Genomic DNA, 5,620 nt, shown 5'->3' with positions numbered 1-5,620 from the left:
TACATTGTGGTTCAAGACAAGAAGCTTTTTAAAGGTTTCCCTAAACAACTCTATGTAAAACTAAGTTTGTCCCAGGGTGGGCCAATTTCAACCCTAACCCTAGAGCGGAGTGATTCCGAATATTTCGAATGTGAATATAAAGTTCATAAATATTCTAGAATCTGCTGCTGCTTGCTTTTCTTGTTTAAAACAATAGTCCTCAGTTGCTCACACACTCAAATTATACCAAGATTATAAAAAATAAATATGGGACTATTATTTACACGTCCAAAATATTTGTGTGATGCGGGCATGTAGAATAGAAGGAAACTCAACGACGCGAGGTGAAACTTAAAGTCCATTATAAGAAAGTGAGTGCAATTTTCACAGCCAGTGCATAATCGCAAGACATAAATATGAATTGCAGGTCAAAATTTAAGAAGGACTTTGAACTCAAGAATGTATGTGTATTATTTGAAATTCATATACAGATGACCCCAGGTCTTTTAACTTTCTCTTACTCATAGAAATAATTGTACTATACTGCGATTATTCGATTCTCATACAACTTTCATTTCAATAATGAATAGTTCGGCTTCTAAGAATTAATGTTCATTCCTTATGACCTATAGTTGATTAGAACTAACCCGGTAAATAGCATATGCTATTATTTTCACATGATGCTTAGTTAAGCGCTAAGGTACATTCTATAGCCAAAATATCGACATTTTAGTGCTTTTCTTTACTACCATTTTACCAGTTTTTACTGAAGAATTTCACAATTTGATGAATGAAACGTCTATTGAAATTGATTAAGCTCTCTTTTGAAGTATATATCTTGAAAAATAAATGCAACTTTTACCTGAAAATCTGGTCAGAAGACAGAAAAAATATTTTTAGGAGGTCATGTTTTTTTCAAAATCGACAGCTACCACACGCAAGCAGCATTCTGTTTAAAATTGAGACGAAAACCTACCTAGATGAAAAATCTACTTCCTGCGACCAATCATTTTTTAGATATATTTGATGAAAAGGCCTGTTAGAGTCGATCATTTCAGATAATTTTTATTTTCTCTTTTTTTCATACAGACATCATCATTTCACTATTGATTTGAAATAAACATGTGTATTTATGATAAAAATCCATAATATTATTACAAGGCCAATACACATAAAAGTCAGATGTGTCAATTTTATTTTTAGAAACGGTTGCGGTCACATAGTAATTGACAGAATTAAATGTAAATTTCAGCATATTTTTTTTCACACAAAAATGTGTTTGTGCGTAGAAATGTGATCAGGCTGAGCACATGGCCTTATGGATTACATAATTTTCGGCGCTTTACGTAAAAACAGTTTAAGGACAGGATCACAAACACTCAATTTATGCTTAAATGTACATGCGATACATTATGCATATGCATATAGTTCACGATAGTATCGCATATGGAAGTAACTGGAATAAATTTGGACTATTTCCTTCGGATGTTTACATGACTGTGCTGTCAAAAGGCCTCCCATGTGTTTACATATTTTGACAGGTCGAGTTGCTCTTGCAGGAACGACGATAAGGTAAATTTATAAATTAATTATTTTGCAACGAGTACAAAACAAGGTTGATAATCAGTCGTCTGTATTTCAAGACCTGGAAACGATTTGCCCAGTCATTTAAACGGGTGGAACATAGCATATATATGCATGCAGCCTACTGTACTGTCACCAGAGTTTCTAAAGATAAATCATTAGATGCAGAATTAGACGCATTGACCCATTGTTTTATACTCATAGATAGTAAATCGACCAGAATGGGTCATTGTCATAGCAAATAAAACGTTGATGCACTTGTTACATTCAAATTGACATAATTTGAAACTTAGAAAGAAGACGGCCAGAAACCCTTTGCATAAATTAATACATGTATGATTGGACGTGAGCCGGATACGGTTAGCTTAGTCCAAATAATTGTACTCGAGAGCTGAATATCGTTAATATTGTTTTGGCTGTCGATATCCGCCTCCGAGTACAAACCAGAAAAGGAAAAGAATGTGATAGCACTGTCCCCTTCTTTACGTAAATAACACCCAACGGAATCCGTTGGGCGGGAATTATGTTATAATAAAGCAACGGATCAAAAAAAGAAATACATACATAGAAAGCCTGTAATTTTTCCTTTCCAATGATGTATATATTATCTAGATTGCTTAAACTTTTTTCAAACTATGGCAGTTAAAAAGGTAGACCACGTAAAATATCAAAATGTAAAATCGGTCTACCCGAGGTCTCATTATTTAGACTAGATGGAGATCAACAGTACAGAAAGGTAAATGTCAATATTCATAGAGTCTACAATATTCTTGTATGAAAAAGAAACGATGTCTGTGTGAAGTAAGCAAACGAAAGGATACCTCTGCATAGCTTAAAAGGTCAAGGGTCTGAATGAAGCATGGTCATGACTTAAATATTAACAAATTGATACATGATTGATTGAGTTGACTGATAATAACATAGATTACACCAGATTAATAAGTAGATTTAGTAGAATAATAATTATTTTTAAGTAGGCTTAATTAAATAAGTGAAGCTAGATCTACATGAGTAGTTTCAAAATACACGAATTCACACTTGTCTAGATTCCATATAATGTTAATTTCTAATATGCATGCATGAATTGTACAACTACATTAAAGTTTGTACCTCATGCAGCTGTGCTGTAGGCCTAATTAAAGAAGTGAAGCTACATAAGTAGTTTCAAAATACATAAATTCACACTTGTGAAGATTCCATATAATGTTAATTTCATTATACTCATAGTTTTGTTATACTGTACTTATTTCAGATGAAGAAGTAAATTGATCCAAATAAACAATGGTACAATGAATGTTATAATTACCAAGAAGAAGACTGCACTTTTATACAGGTAGGTGTCAGTGTTTTGAAAATAAATGTGACATTTACTAAAGCATTTATTAAACTAACTATAATAATTGATTTTAGATTTATATTTTTCTCAAAATTGTTTTAATATGAAGTGTCAGCAACTGAATTTTAAAGAGAAAGCACATTTAATTGTGAAAGTAAAATTTATGTATATATAAATGAGCATGTTGGTCTTTTATTGCAGTTGAAGTATGATATGGTGAATAAGTACCCTCAGTGTAGCCTTATGGAGCTTTGGCTAGACCATGAACAGTAGACATCAATAAGGTACAGGATAGTTGCTGCTTTTATTAAATTCTTTCATGTATATACTAATTATCAGTTCATATGAAACTTGGTACACAACATCAGCATGAAGTGGACAGGGCTATCAAATTTGATTATTTGTTCCTTCAATTAATATGCCATTTGTTTATTTTTAAATTATTATATCACAGCTACCTTGATACCTTGTGTATTAAAACTCCTGCAAATTCAATCAGATTCAAATGGGTCATGGTATACTTTATGGCCAGGCAGCAGACATACACATACTATAGTGAATTTTACATTCTGGTGACCCATTTCTAAACTTATGGCCCTTTTTGGACTTTGAATTAAATACATATTACAGTATGTACTCAGCTCCTCCCCCACTTTCTATCCAATACCCTTGTAACTTGTTATACATATTTACCATAAATGTCAGGGCCTTTATCTATTTCAGGTATGTTATGCCCAACTTTTAAAATATAACAGTTATATTTGTATTTAATGTACTCCTTTCCTCCTACAGTTTTCATACTGTGTCACAATGGAAATGTAAGTTGAAATGAAATTATCAACATGAAGTCGGCATGCACATATTGCCAGACTTCAATTTCAGGTTACTTTTTTCTTGAGTTATGTCCTTTATCTTCAGAATATCACAAATACACTTATACATTGTGTAGGCCTACTCACAGTTTCAAACAATTCAAAAGAAATAGTTACTGTATATTATCAGCATGAAGTGATCATGTGCATAGTGTTAGTTGAAAATGAAGGTGTATGAAGACATAATTATAGACAAATATATATCATCTGTTAAAATTCATAGGTTTTAGTCTTCATTACTTGTATATGGTACTGTTTTACCACTTCTTAATATAAAGTCATGACATTTTCTTAATAATATCTGTCAGACTGATATTGTTATAATTCTAAGATATAACATTTTAGATTTTGTATTCTAACATTTGTAGTTGTTATGAACAAATTAAACGTGTAGGATTTATACTAAGTGTAAAAATCACTAGTTTTTCTCATTTCAGATGCTCATCTAAAGGGCCACAAGTGTTCAAAGCATTGGTCAACAAAAAAACAACAACTGAACTATTTGATGGATCATACAGAATGTACAATCAGATTTCCAGAATCAGAAAAATAGAAGTATCAAGTGTTAGGGAGAAAGGAAAATATGCATCATGCATGAAGAACCTGCCTTAGATTAATTTGCAAAATACATTGAAATCTCACAATTGCTAATGGAAGTTAAGAATGGTGTACTCTTCTGGAAAATATGTGTCCAGACAATACTGCAACAACATTGTTTTTTTTTTTCAATTTTCTGAGCATAATTCTATATAATAGTTATACATAAAAATTGTAACATGGTTACATGAATAATACAAAACGTGTAATCATATTTCCAGACACTTATTGGGAGAATCAGAGAGGAAATATCAAGAATTAGGGAAAAAGAAATATCTGTCATGCATGAGGAACCTGTTTTATATAAATTTACAAAATACCTTGAAGCCTCAAAACTGTTAATGACATTAAACATATGGAAGATTAGAAACGCGCATTTTGATCAATCATCTACTGGCGCAATATTTTTTTTTCATTTTCAATTCACTGAGCATAGTTCTACATAAACAATGTATTAACTTAATAATCTAGTCTTTGAAAAAGTATAAGTCTTTCGTACTTGTTTTATAGAAAACGTTTCATGATGTTTCAATGTAAATGTGCTATTGTTTTTTTTTTGTGGTGTGGAAAGTGAGATTCAAATAATGTTTTTTCTCATTGTCAGTATTTTTTCCATGATTGGGTGGATTTTCAAATTACTTGGCAGGGTTATTAAATGTTATATTTCGATGTGACACATGCTAGATTCAAATGATAGTCAAGGTCACAATTAAGTAGTCAAAAAAAAACTTTTTCTATTTTTAACTTTTTAGCTCACCTGAGCAAGTGCTCAAAGGTGACCTTTTGTGATCCCCCTGTGTCCGTCGTCCGTCTGTTGTCAACAATTCGACTGTTAACACTCTAGAGGTCACAATTTGGCCCAATCTTAATGAAACTTGGTCAGAATGTTACTCTCAATTAAATTTTGGACGAGTTTGATATTGGGTCATTTGGGGGTAAAAAACTAGGTCACCAGCTCAAATCAAAGGAAAAGCTTGTTAACAATCTAGAGGCCATATTTATGAATATATCTTCATGCAACTTTGTCAGAATGTTAATCTTGATGGTCTTTAGGTTGATTTTGAATCTGGGTTAGGTGAGGTAAAAAACTAGGTCACCAGGTCAAATCAAAGGAAAAGCTTGCTAACGCTCTAAAGGCCACATTTTTTACTTATCTTCATGAAACTTGGTCAGAATGTTAACCTTGATAATGTTTCAGTCAAGCTTAAATTTAGGTCAAGTGGAGTCAGAAACTAGGGCACCAGGTCAAATC

General features: G+C 32.2%; 1 long non-coding RNA gene across 1 annotated transcript; it reads left to right on the top strand.

The window, feature by feature from the left end:
• Nucleotides 1-1,004: 1,004 nt before the first annotated feature.
• Nucleotides 1,005-3,590, top strand: LOC128557476 (uncharacterized). Its single transcript, XR_008371178.1, has 3 exons — nt 1,005-1,551; nt 2,816-2,896; nt 3,101-3,590. It is a non-coding gene; the product is annotated as an uncharacterized LOC128557476 (long non-coding RNA).
• The last annotated feature ends 2,030 nt before the right edge of the window (nt 3,591-5,620 follow it).

This window comes from Mercenaria mercenaria, chromosome 5, assembly GCF_021730395.1.
Source record: "Mercenaria mercenaria strain notata chromosome 5, MADL_Memer_1, whole genome shotgun sequence".
NCBI lineage: Eukaryota > Metazoa > Mollusca > Bivalvia > Venerida > Veneridae > Mercenaria > Mercenaria mercenaria.
Note: the sequence above shows the minus strand (reverse complement) of the source record. Positions and strands in the feature narration are given on the sequence as shown.